This window comes from Triturus cristatus, chromosome 8 (genome assembly GCF_964204655.1).
Source record: "Triturus cristatus chromosome 8, aTriCri1.1, whole genome shotgun sequence".
Taxonomy (NCBI): domain Eukaryota; kingdom Metazoa; phylum Chordata; class Amphibia; order Caudata; family Salamandridae; genus Triturus; species Triturus cristatus.
The window spans coordinates 880,078,015-880,092,359 of record NC_140591.1 but is presented as its reverse complement, the minus strand read 5'-3'; the positions used below and the strand labels follow the sequence as shown (position 1 = coordinate 880,092,359).

At 44.5% G+C, this 14,345-nt stretch overlaps 1 long non-coding RNA gene across 2 annotated transcripts; it reads left to right on the top strand.

Moving 5' to 3' along the window:
• The first annotated feature begins 507 nt into the window (after positions 1-507).
• On the top strand, positions 508-2,132 carry LOC146805212 (uncharacterized). 2 transcript variants are annotated; one of them, XR_014967809.1, is made up of 5 exons: positions 508-537; positions 997-1,123; positions 1,217-1,304; positions 1,387-1,463; positions 1,764-2,132. It is a non-coding gene; the product is annotated as an uncharacterized LOC146805212 (long non-coding RNA). The 2 variants fall into 2 exon arrangements; XR_014967810.1 differs by having other exon boundaries at positions 1,201-1,304.
• The last annotated feature ends 12,213 nt before the right edge of the window (positions 2,133-14,345 follow it).

The following is a 14,345-nucleotide window of genomic DNA, read 5'->3' as shown; positions in this document are numbered from 1 at the left end:
ACCAGAGATTAACTCACCATTCGAATATGGCGCTGGTTCTGCCACAGGCACTCTATGTTAGAACACCAGGGCAAGAACCGCCTTCCTATTTCACAATATTAATATCCAATCTACATCTCTAACCAACTAGTAGTTTTTGCGACATACTTTTTTAGTTCAATCTAGAAAGATGTAATGTCAACTGAGTATATTTGACCCTACACGAGAAATATCAGACACCATCTTCCATCAGGGCGCTATGCCGTGCATGCAGGATTTCTTTGTGGAAACCTTGTTTTCCAACATTATAATACTAATATTTTATTTAGATTCTTAAACAGCAAATAAGAGCCGCTGACACACCTTTTAAGCTCAAATATCATAGGATGTAGTAAGATCAAACTCCCTTTCAAGATGGCGCCCTGAAACATATATAGATACACCTTATTTACTATGCACAGGCCCGTAGTCTCGCGAGTTTAGCAGTACGTTAAAGCACGTCAGATTTTCACTCCAATTCTTCGACTGATTGGTACGGATGCCCTACGGCGGAAACAGGTATGCACTGACTAGTCTCTATGAAGAATTAAACTTAGGTTACCATAGATCTATCCATTAGTGTTCCCAGTGTTTCAGCTAAATTACAGGCCTTTTATGTTTATGGGTTTCCATTACATTTTACAAACTTGCCGCTTAGCCCCAATAGAAGTTATACCATCACTTAAGAACCTATCTTTGATAGACACGCGCGCATTTTGAAACCTAGTTTCCTGTCACTAGCTATCTGAAGAGATCTCATATATCTCGCTACACTAACAGCAGGCAGAGAATACGAGAGATTCAGGCATGCTTTATAGTTCCGGGGAACTGCCATCAAGTGTTAGAATGCCATCAAGTGTTAGAATTCCATTTAAAATCTCTAATGACATTTCTGTCAGTCCACAACATACTTATTTCATTAGCGCACCTGCCTGGGGACTAATACACCGCCATGCAATGTTCTCTCTCTCTCTACAGTGAAATGCCGGGATCGGATATATAACGACCCAATTAAACGAACAGAATCCATTTTAATATACATAGAGAGGAGAACCAGGATTTTTGTCTGGCCCCATCTCTAAGAATCAATCCAAGTTCTGAAAAGGTAATCAAATACGTGGCATCCAATTGGCCTAACTACTCATCCACAATGTTATTAACTAACATGGTTTGGTATAAAAGTCCTTTTATTTCGCAGAATTGCCGCAGTCTATTTCGCAAAATACCTGGAGATAACAAAACCAACCTCTGATTGAAAACGTACCTCCTTATTTTGGCTTGCCAAGGTACTGTGGCCTCTACACTAGTTATAGCCACTAAAACCCTACATCAGATCAGGCTGAGTAACTTAAACCTCTTCTCTTCCAGAAAAGATTATCGTTGTACTGTATGGCACAGACGACTCTTACAGCGGGTCACATGCTTTCTGCCTGATGACCCATAAGGTAGTCACCTCAAGCATTACTCCTTAGGCACTGCATGTCTATTCCTGGTACTCTACATCCGGGGTCTCTTGTTGGCACCTATTTTCTTTCTATTCTCACCCTCATAACACTAATGGGCCCTACAAGAGTTGGATAATGTCTCATTCTTCACTTTAAAGTGCACGATTCTTATGGCTCTACCCTACATACATCGATGATGCATGATAGCACTCATTTAGCATAATAGGAAATAATCTCCTCTTGAAATTATTTGCATTCCCGTCCATTTGCCAATGCTATTTCCTTTTGTTTACCTTGCAGACACCCAGACATCTTTTACATGTATTTCATCCGCTAACACTTGGCAGTTGGTCCTGAAGAAGGTGGTTTCCCACTGAAACGTGCGTTGACCGCGACACTACTAATACAGAGACATTGAAAACTGACATCTTTTCATTTGTCAATCTGAGAAATCTGACCAATCTAAGAGTCTTAGTTTTTCTTTCCTTTCTAAATTTTCTTTTCTATTCCTTATTGTATGAATGTAAGTATGAATGACTAGCAAATGCTTTTTTATACCACAGATGTCTAGGATGTTTTTTCTTATATCAAATATGTAATATGTCTGCACCAAAAATTATAAGTGTAAAATCAAAAAAATGTCTTTTTCTGTTTTAAATTATGTGTAAATCATAAAACAAGTTACATGGAAAAAAGAAATAATAATCGTTTTTTGTCTAAAAACTTCACTGGACTGAATCTATGAAAACAATGTTATAATATGAAATGTAATTGATCTTTGACATTTTGACTGGGTAATGAAGAATCTTAGTAGATCAATTAAATAAGTGCATAGGCCGGTTTAGAGGTTTCTACTTTGCATTTTTGTGTCTTCTCCCTCCTCTAGGGCCTTAATTTAAATAGGGAGACCTTTTGTTTATCCCAAATACAGCGGTGCCACCGTCCGCTACACCTGGGGTCTCCGTTCAGGGCTTTGGGTTGGGCTGAGAATGGTAGAACCGTCTCCCTGGGCAGCACGGTCCTCCAGTAATCATAACACCTGGTTGACATGGAGAGAGATACACCATGCCCACTGAGACGCTCCCCAGCGTGTTACCAAGTTTTTACTGGTTTGTGTGGGGTGGGCGATGGTGCCATTGATTTGAGCACCCTCATCTGGAGAGTCACATTTTGGTTTTTCCTAGGACATTACCTTTGAGTGTCCCCAACGCTTGCCGGCTACTGTTGAGGCATTACCCATATTAATATTTAGGTGAGTCCCTACACCACTACCCTGCTTGGACAGTTGTGCTAGCTTTTGCATCACTGCAATTTTACCTTCTTTTTTTAATATGTGTTTCACAGGAGGACCCCTCACTACACAGGTCTTAGATGATAATGTGATAAAAATTCATCACTGAACACAATCATGTTTGTCTTCTGAAGTCACTTTATGACACGTTAAGGGTGACACACAAACATTGGAGATGGAGATAACCATGTTGTCATGATTACCACCAACATGTTGTTGTGGGTTTTAACATTTTGCTTTGTTTTTAGGTCATCCTCAGCAGCTGTGCGTTGTCAACCCTCAGCGCCAATCGTGGTAGGTAGGTTCCCCACCTCCCCCGATGTGTAGTTTTTCACAAGGTCCTGATGAATTGCCACAGATCCTCCTGACAATAAGAGGCAAGAAACATGTAGATCCATTCCGAGTAGAGTGCTTTTATCTTGTAACATTACTACAGATAGTCACCACTCTCATATTTTAATCCAGGTGGAGAGCTATCTTGAATAAAGTCACTTCTTGGACTCTCCAACCTGTTTTTACTCACTTTTTTCACTATATCACACCTACACTTCCATAGGACCCTTACTCACACCTCACCTAACGGCAAGGAACAAAAGATCTCCGTTAAGCCCCTCTATGGGTGCCTGTCAGTTATTGCAGCACTGACCCGACGAGGAGCAGACCCATATGATGAAGCATGACACTTAACTGGTTAGGTGTGTGAGGGTCCTAGTTCCGACAGGAGCAATTCCTCTCCTACGAATCACCGGATGCCCTTTTAGTGATAACACCATATATCACATTCGGTTACTCCTCTCTATACACATCTAAGGAACAGCATACTCTCTTTCTGGTGAAGAATGTAGGGCACGCTAAAGGGACTTGGGAGGTTGAGCCAGCCGGAGGTCCAGACAACTGGGCAAAACACCAGGACTGGTTTCCTGCTTCCCTATTAGGCTCTGCGTCCCAATCCTGATAAGGACTGGGCAGGCTGTTGGATTGGGTAGGGCTGATACTGCAGACACCCTAAGTTGCCTCTTCCACATCCGCATAGGTGCAGGACTGCTGTTGTGGATGGGGCGATAGGGAGATCCCAAAGGATCTGGCAATGACCCTTGTCTTGCAATAGGCTCGAGAGCTGTGTCTGTCTAGTCACCAAACAAGTGGGAGCCATCCAAGGGCATGCCAGTCAGTGATAATTGGACATACCCGAGGAACCCAGTGGACCGTGATCAGTTGTGGTGATGAAGCATCATTGTGGAAGCCGTGGCTTCATCTAAAGAGTCTATGGTGTCCAGTCCACACCAGATGGTTAACTTCACTGCATCCCTGCCATCCACCATAACTTGATTGAGGACGGCAAGGCCCTCCTCAGAGACCAGGGGAAGCGGCTGCATAACCGAGTCCCACAATGCATGGAAATATCGGCACAAGAAGCATGGGGTGTTCATCGACTGCAATGCACGGCTGGTGAAGGGGAATATGAGCTTTCCAAAGGTTTCATAGCCACTAGGATTACCTGCCTGGTGGTGTGGTAGTGAAAGCCCTCAGGTTAATCTTCGCTTCAGAGACCTGTCCCACCAGACTCTCAGGTGAGGCGTGCTGGGAGAGGAAGGATGGGTGTCCCATCACGGAACTCGGCTGATGGGAAATAAATCGGTGCACTGGAGCCCCTGTGCAGGATTTCACCCAGGCCCCCAGTACCACATCAGTGAGGGCTTCATTAAATGGTAGGAGGAACTCAGGTGTGTCCGATCTAGGTTGAAGAACCTCCATCAAGACATTGGACTTCGACCTCAACAGCCAGCAGCTGGGGATCAAGGACCTCAGCCACCCTGTGCATCAAGGTGGCAAAAGATGTGCCTTTCATCTGATGCCTGGCTGGAGGGAAAGGCATGCCAGAGTCTGGGGAGGTATCCAAGCCACTGTCGTCACCCAGCTCCTCATAACAGTTTTCCTCTTGAGTGTCCTCAATGGGACCATACACCTCCTCGCACCTCCCCTCCCCCACCCCATCAAAAGGGTAGGGTCTGTAAGCTGGCGGTAAGTCCAGGGGATGATATGGCTTGGATGGCTCTGGCATCACAGTCTTGTGGCACTGGGAAACAGAGTTAGCGTCAGGAATTACAATTGACACGTTGTTGAGCGGCACCATATGGGATGGAGCGTAAATCTGGAGCCTATAGTGGACCCAGAGGGCCCAGCTGGCACGGAGGGCTAACTCGCTGACAGCAACCCAGCAAGGGCACCTCTCCGCACCGTGGAGCCTAAAGGCGTGCCAAATGGATTTGGTGGACCAACAATGGCATGCATGGTGTAATAACCTTTCTTAAAACTGCACTGTGAAACTGGGAGAAAAGCAGAGCTGGCCTTGATGCAGTCTTCACAGGTGGAGTGGGAGAGCAGGGCCTAGATACACAAATTTGAGAGGGGGAAGCCAAGAACGTTTTAACAACTTTTTCTTGTGCTTTGTAGACTAACCAGACTTCGACAAGGAGGTCTTCGAGTGGGAAGGCGATAGTTTGCAGTAACAGCTCCTGGAACAGCCCCAAGAGCTTCTGCAGAAACTGGACCAGGAACGAGCCTTCTTTTGCCGCGCTTTCCGTAACTTTATTGCGATTGCTTTCGGGTGCATCAACTTGTCTAGCTGTAGGCCTTGGGGCCTTCACCACCACCACTGCACCCAAACCCACCCCGGGTCCGCCACGAAGGAACTGGAGCAGGGTCACAGAAGAATACCTTAACACCACCATCCTCCTCGACCCCCTCCACCACGACCGGCGCCAACTCCGTAGCCAAAGAACTACACCGCTGGATCGCCGGATTAGCTGACAATCTTGCACCCCTCCGCCACCCCGTCAAACAACGTCCTCTGAAGGCCGCCTGGTTCACCACTGACCTCCAAGAAGCCAGGCGCTTCTGCAGATGCCTCAAGAAGTTCTGGCGAAACAGGAAAACCACTTAAGACCAGAACAACTACAGGAATGCCATGAATGAATACCACCAGCGCATAAGAACCACCAAGCAGACCTTTATCAAGAACAAAATCCACACCAACGCAAGTAACGCAAAAGAACTCTTCAACGTCTTACAGCAGTTCACCAAACCCCCCCAGTGAAGCCACAATGTCTCACCATCTCAGGACCTCTGCAACAAGCTCAGCTCCGACTTCCACCTGAAAATCAAGGCCCTCTACGACAACTTCAGCGAACAAACTCCAGACACCACCCCCCTCTCCACCACTGACAACCAGCCGACCATCACTGCCTGGAAAACTGCCACCACTTAAGACACAGCCACGACCATGAAGAACACCCACACAGGAAGCCCCCACTGACCCCTGTCCACCGCACATATACCACAGAGCCGAGCTAGGCCGGATCATCAATGCCTCCCTCGGATCCGGCATCTTCCCCGAAGACTGGAAGCGGGCAGAGGTAAAGCCCCTCCTCAAGAAACCATCGGCTGACACGACGGACCTGAAAAACTACCGGCCCATCTCTCTCCTTCCCTTCGCAGCCAAAGTCACAAAGAGATTCATCAACACTCAGCGGACCACCTTCATCGAAGAGAACACCATCCTCGACCCCTCCCAGTCCGGATTCCGCAGCAACCACAGCACCGAAACCGCCCTACTCGCCGCAACCAATGACATCTGCATGCTACTTGACCAGGGCCAAACTGCGGCTTTCATCCTACTAGACCTCTCCGCAGCCTTCGACACCATCTCACACCTCACTCTCGCTGCCAGACTCCACGACGCCGGTATACAAGGAACCGTCCTCGACTGGATCCGCTCCTTTCTCTTCGGCAGAACCCAAAGGATCAGACTCCCCCCTTCCTCTCCGTAACTACAGAGATCAACTGTGGAGTACCCCAAGGATCCTCGCTCAGCCCCAGGCTCTTCATCACATGGCACCCCTTGTCGCCATCGTCGGACAGCATGGGCTCAGCATAGTATCTTACGCCAACGACACTCAGCTCATCCTCTCTCTCACGAAGAACCTGAAGACACCAGACTCAGCTTCCAAGGAGGAATGAAAGACATTGCATTATTGATGAGCGACAGCTGCCTAAAACTGAACTCGGGGGAAGACAGAAGTCCTCGTCCTCTCCCCCACTTCGTGGGACAGCTCCTGGTGGCCTCCTGCCCTCGGAATCCCACCCACCATGACCGACCATGCCCGGAACCTCGGCATCATCCTAGACTCCTCTCTCACCTTGACCCGCCAGATCAACGCCGTCGCCTCCACCTGCTTCAACTCCCTCCGCAAGACCTTCAAGTGGATCCCCCCGAATACAGAAAGACCGTGATCCACGTACTCTTAACCAGCAGACTGGACTACGGCAAAATCCTCTTTGCTGGAATCAACAAGACCCTGTTACACAAGCTGCAAAACATCCAGAACACCTCAGCCAGACTCGTCCTCGGAACCCCACGAGCACATGACCCAGCACCTATGAGACCTCCACTGGCTCCCCATCGAAAAGAGAGTAACCTTCAAGCTATTCACCCATGCCTACAAATCCCTCCACAACATCAGACCCAAATACCTCAATGAAAGTCTACTTCCATGTACGCAAAAGGAACCTCCGCTCTGCCGACCTCGCCCTGGCAGACCCCACGCATCCGCTGTCAAGTACCAGGAACCTGAAACTTGGCTTCAACTGGAGCAGAAGAAATTTGCCCAAATCCCAAACTCCACTGTCAACAGACTAGTTATATCCACTAACAGTGAAGAGGGGGAAGGGGTTTGGGGATGAGAAAACAGAGAGACTGCCACTGCTACGCTTTCTCCTCACAGGATTCTTTGCGAGGTTCTTCACAGGCGTCTGCAATTACAAGCACAACATTATTAACTCAAAAACTGAACCCTCCACCCTCCATAGAATAACACTACATCACTCTCCCTCTATAATGTCCTGTACCTGCACTAAACAGTGGATTTGCTGCTCTCTGATATTAGATATAATGTTCTGAGTAGAAATTACTAATCCTCTCTACTGTCCTGTTCTTCCTTTTAGGTATCGTTGATGAAGACTGGTGTTACTCTGCTGATGGTAACTACACACACATATATATATATTTACTTGTAGACCTTGTATGCTGCCTTGTAGTTTTGAGTAGAATACTGTACAGTTGACTCTTCACCACAGAATTGCCTTGTATAATATCTGCTCTTTGTAATGACTTTAAATAAGAATTGAGCTAGTAGTCATTGAATAATTCCACAAGTGTAATCACTTTAAAACCAAAGCTACAAGATGAAATCTACTTTAGCTTAATACAAAATGATTAATTCAATAGAATGTCTCTGAAAATTCTTCTGAGTGAATCTCGAAGTCTGACTGGGAAACAATTCACTTACCTGAAAAGGTCTTCGAAAATGCCACCCCTTCAGCTAGTGAATGCCTTTCTCGAAAAGCGGTGCAATGAGGTACTGGTTCACCATACCTGAAGAACCAGGAAAATTCATCGAGAAATAGAAGAAAGGACTTCCGAATAATATAGCAGACTGAACTGCTGACCAAGTATCTATGGAATCGCTGAATTACGCCATAAATTCCTGTCAGAAATTGCTGCGTCAAGCTGAGACACTGCTTCTTCCTCAGCTCTTACAGTTGAAGTGCGCCAAACTTCAAACGTGTGAGTCAGTTCAGCCCAAAAAAGAGAAAACACTAGAGCACCAACCTTTGGGTCCTCGCTCTGCAAACCGCCATCTTAGAATTCCATCACCTAACACACACAAGACGGTCTGCACGCCGCTGAGAGAACCCCTGCAGGATAGCGAAATACTGCCTGGGAGGTGAGTGAGTGGAAATCTTTTAAGTCTAGAACCATAACTGGAATAATTCCACTTTAACCTAGACCTGGGTGGAGCAATCCTGACAGTACCCCCCACCAAGGCCCCCTCTCCTCCCCCCTTAGGCGTATTAGGATTAGTTCTGTGAAATTCACGAACCAAACAAGGGGCATGAACATTTCTACTGGGCTCCCAAGATCTCTCCTCTGGACCATAACCTTTCCAATCCACTAAATAGAATAACTTGCCTTTAGTTCTTTTAGAGTCTAGAATGCGTTTGACTTCAAATTCCTCGTCTGACTGCAATTGAAGTGGGGCAGGTGGCAAGTTTTTCTTAAATTAGGACAATTTCTTTTAACCAAAGATACATGAAAACTGGATGAATCCTTAACTGACTAGGAAGGTTTATTTTCACGCTGAATGGGTTTACCATCTTTTCTACCTCAAAAGGGCCAATAAATCGAGACTGGAATTTTCTATTCCCTTTTAAATGCATATTGCGTATAGAGATCCAAACCTTATCTCCAGATTCATAAACTGGATTCTCTCTTCTCCTCTTATCTGCCTGCTTCTTAAAGGAATCTTTTGCTTTTTCCAGATTATTGGTGGCTATCAGATAGGACTTTTTTAAATCTCTGACTACAACCTCCACCGCGGGTACCTCACTCTCAACCTTTCCAACAGACATGTTGGGGTGCCTGCCTGAATTCAGAAAGAAGGGAGAATAATCTGTGGAAGAATGAACAGCGTTGTTGGAGGCGAACTCGGCAGCCCATATCAAGGTGGGCCAGTCACTCTCTTGGTACATTAGATACAGGCGCAAATACTGTTCCAAATCTTGATTCACCCTCTCGGTTTGACCATCGGTCTCTGGGTGTAAACCGGTAGACAACCGAGAATCTACTCCCAATCGCTTCAAGAAGACCCTCCAAAAATGGGAGATGAACTGTGGCCCCCTGTCGGAAATAACCACCTTGGAAATTCCATTCGTCTTGACAATGTATTGAGAGAACAAGGTGGGTAACTGTCTAGCATTTGGAATGGGTTTTAGCGGGACAAAATGACTCATTTTGGAAAAGTGATCAACTACCACCAAGATGGTAGAATAGCCCTGCCTGGAGGGTAAATCTACAATGAAATCCATGGAGACTGTATGCCAAGGATATGGGGCTACTGGTATATGCATAAGCATTCCTTGTGGGGCTTGCCTGTTGACCTTTCCTTTGACACATTGTTCACAAGATGCTACATATTGTCTCACCTGAGCTTCAATCTCTGGCCACCAAAATTCACGTCTTATCGGCCCCACAGTCTTTTTAACACCTTTGTGACGGACCAATGGGTTATTGTGGCAGTGCTGAATTACTTCTTTACGCAATTCTTCTCCTGGAAAGAATAGTTTTCCTGGGAAATAAGGTTTTCCATTCCTTATTTCTCTTTCTGTACCCATCTTGACCCAGTCTAACATCTCCTTTTCAGAAAGAGCAGTTTTGAGTCTGTGCTCCAACTCAGTAAAAGAGATGGTTCAAATGATCTTTTCTTTTGGAATAATCAGTTCCTCTTTAGTCACCTCCTTTGCTTCTTCCGCATTTAGGCGAGACAAAGTGCCTGCCTTCCCATTAACTGATCCAGGTTTGTAGGTCAACACACAACTGTAATCGGTGAAGAAAAGAGACCACCTCAATTGTCTAGCGGTAAGAGTCCGTGCTGATTTTAAGAACTGCAAATTCCTATGGTCTGTAAAGATTGTAGTTTCATGTTTTGCTCCCAAGAGGTAATGTCTCCACTCCTGGAAGGCATCCTTCACTGCTAACAATTCTTTGTTCGCAATGGAATAATTGATTTCTGCTGCTGTTAATTTTCTAGATCGATAGGCAACAGGATGGAGCTGACCAGTTAGTCTCTTTGGGACAGAATTCCTCTAATGGCTAAATTGGAAGCATCTGCTTCCACGAAAAATGGTTCTTCATTGTTTGGATGCAAAAGAACCGGAGCTGTAGTAAATGTTTCTTTCAGCAACTGAAAAGCTTTCTCTGTTTCTGGACTCCAAATGAATTTTTCCTTCTTAAGAAGACGAGTAAGTGGGCAAACCTTTTCCGAAAAATTGAAGATGAAACGTCTCTAAAAATTAGCAAATCAAAGAAAGCTTTGTACTTGTTTTATTTTGGGGAGCTGGCCAATCTTTAATTGCTCTCACCTTAGCTTCATCCATAGATACACATTCGGGAAACAACACAAAACCCCAAAACTCCACTCGGTATGTATGAAATTTACACTTTCCCAACTTCACATAGAGTTGATGATTCAACAGTTTCTCCAGAGTAGCTCGTACATGCAGCACATGCTCTTCCAAGTTTGCAGAAAATATGAGTATATCATCAATATACACCACTGCAAAACGATTCAAATATTCTTCAAGTACGTCATTGACAAAGTGCTGGAAGGCCGCAAGCGCATTGCACTGGCCTAATGGCATTACCTGTTATTCAAAAAGACCAAAATGAGTGTGGAATGCCCATTTCCACTCGTCCTCCTCTGCCATTCGCACCAGATGATAAGTTCCCCCCTGATCTAGTTTGGAGTATATTTGGGCATCTTTTACCTGATCCAAGAGTTCCGAAATCAGGGGCAGAGTGTACCAGTTCTTCTTAGTGACCTGAATTAAAGCTTTGTAATCTTTGCAAGTTCGAAGTTTCTCGTCCTTGGGAATGAAAAACAGGGGTGAGGAAACGGGGGACTGCGAAGGTCTGATGAATCCGTTGGACAAATACTGATCCAAGTATTCCTTCAAATGTAGGTTGTCAGCTTCAGAGAGGGCATATATTCTACTGCAAGGTAATGAGGCACCGCGCTCCAATTCGATCCTACAATCGTACTCCAGATGGGGAGGCAATTTCTTGGCCTCCTGCTCATCAAAAACGGCAACTAGATCGCAATATTCCTTGAGAAGCTCTTGAACTTCCACTGTTCCTATCACATGACACTGCTCAGCCAACAGGGATAAAGACGAAGGTTGAAGATCTGGATTATTCTCAGTGTAGCAATGATTACAATTTTCAGAGTTCAACTCCACAGTTCTCTTGGCCCAATCAATTCTGGGGTTATGTTCGGTTAGCCACGGCAAACCAAGAATGAGCTGGAATTGAGGGGCATCAATTAGACTAAATTTCAAGAAACTTCGATGCCCACCAGGTCCAATTAATATAATCTCCTCGGTGTCAAAGGTATTGGGTCCAGATGATAGGTCAGTACCATCCACCGCTCGGACTGGTTCAGGCTTTTCCTTTCTTAAACAGTGAATACCAAGCGACTTAGCAAATTTAATATCACAAAAATTTCCAGCTGCCCCAGAATCGATCATAACAGACACCTTATCCACTTCTGACTTACCAAATTTATTGAAACTGGAAGTGATTAAATGTGGAGCAGAGGATTGTAATGTATTAGCAACCAACTGGGAATCGGGAGTTGACATATTCTCAACACTCACCAGAGCATATTCTCAACACTGCCAAAAGTTCATAAACCAGGTACACCTCCGAAAGGAAGACCCATTATTGCAGGTATCGATTCTATATGCTCCAGGATTGGGGCATATATCGATGAAGAACTACAGCCGTTTATGAGAGATCTTCCCTCATTCATTCGTGATACCAAGGATGTATTACAGAAGCTCAATAAGATTACATGGCAACCAGACTATCTTCTCTCAACCATTGATGTTGTCAGTCTATACACGTCAATTCGACATCCTGATGGTATAGCGGCAGTAAGGAAATGCCTTTTAGGAAGATCTGTACACTTCACTGCAAGAAATAATATGATTTTGGAATTTCTGGAATTCTGCCTATACAATAATTTTTTTCTATTCAATGGAACCTATTACCTACAGACCCAAGGTACAGCGATGGGGGCAAAATTTGCTCCCCCATACGCCTGTATCTTTATGGGAGAAGTAGAGCGCTACTGGATCTGGAATGACAACAAACCAAATTACTCTGAGAACATAGTAATGTGGGGCAGATACATCGATGACATGCTTTTAATATGGCAAGGATCTGAACAACATCTACTCAACTTTATCAGAACTCTGACACCAAATCAATGGGACATTAATGTTACCTTTACCATATCTAAAAGCGAAATCGAGTTCTTGGATTTAAAAATATCTGTTGAAGACAATCTCTTACAAACACAGTTTCACCGAAAGTCCACGGCTGCTAATTCCATCCTACACGCGACCAGTAGTTATCCTCAACATACCATCAAAAACATACCATCAGGAGAGTTTTGTAGGGCCAGAATCAACTGTAGTTCAGACCAAGGCTTTGAAACACACTCAAGAGACATTACATCAAGACTCACCCAACGAGGATATAATAGCTGCTCCCTCAGAAATATTCAACAAGTCTCCCACCTGGACAGAAATAATCTCCTCCAAAATAGGAAAAAGAAGGAGACGGAATCCATCATACGTTTTCTTACCCCTTTTCATAATGGTCACCACCACATACGCAAGGTGCTCAAAAAACACTGGAACTTACTAACACTCAACCCAACAGTCAGACCCGCAGTAAAAGACCAACCTCAACTCAGCTTCAAGAGAAGCAAAAACGTACGAGACTCATTATGCTCGTCATATTTTGAACCCAAACACAAAACTGCATCTTTCCTACAGAGACCGCATGGATTCTACACTTGTTCTAACTGCTCGATATGTAAATTAGGTCAATCAAAACTACAACAAACAAGAATAAATAGACATACTGTCGTTATCAATGATTTCATCAACTGTGAGAGCACCTATGTGATCTACTTAATCACATGTCCATGTGGTAAACATTACATAGGGAGTACAACTCGCCCACTCAAAAAACGAATACAGGAACACTATCGTAACATTCATAAAACAGATGATAGACAACCTCTAGTTGAACACTTTAATCTGTACCACGTACATAATCGGAACTTTGTTTTCTGTGGTTTAGAAAAAATCAGACAACATGACAGAGGTGGCAATCTGGAACAACGCTTGAGACAGAAGGAAAGTTCCTATATAATTCGCTATGGGACCGTAGAGTCTGGTCTCAATAAAGATCAAGAGTGGCACCATTGGCTGTAAGATACACCAATCTACATGTCTGGGCACCAAATGAAAGACGAACTTCAAAGGTCGAAGGGAACTATCATCCAACCTTGCCACATTAAAGTGCTACTGTGATTGGATGATGTACTACTTATGATATAATGTCTATGACATAAATGTGTATGTACGTAGTTCTGTCTAAATCTCAGATAACATTCCCTTGCTCCTCCTCTCTTTTAGCCTTTTTTTTACGAACTGAAAGCCATAATTACTTCAATTTCTTCTGAATGGCCCTACACTTAATCCCACAATCAAAGTGAGGAATCAGCTCCATATTTGTCTATTAGTTCCCTCCCACTCAAGAACATGCAAATAAGCGAAATAAATTATATAATTACAACCTAACAGGGATAGACTTCCAATAAATTATAAGGACCTAACTATCCTCTGCACACGCAATAATTGTCCCCATGTTTTATAGACCGCATACCAATAATTCGCCTAAACTTTATATTGCTCCATCTTCATACTAAGATGGCGCCGGTGGCTTTAACAAACTAGCAGTATTAAGATACATGACCATTAATGCAAGTCTCTTCAGTCGGCCGCTTCATCCCCATACTAAGATGGTGTGGGGATCAACAAATAGAAAGCATTATGACCAACCAACTAATCCTCCTAAGCCGGTCGCCTAAATTCTATAATCGAAACTAGGATGAGGA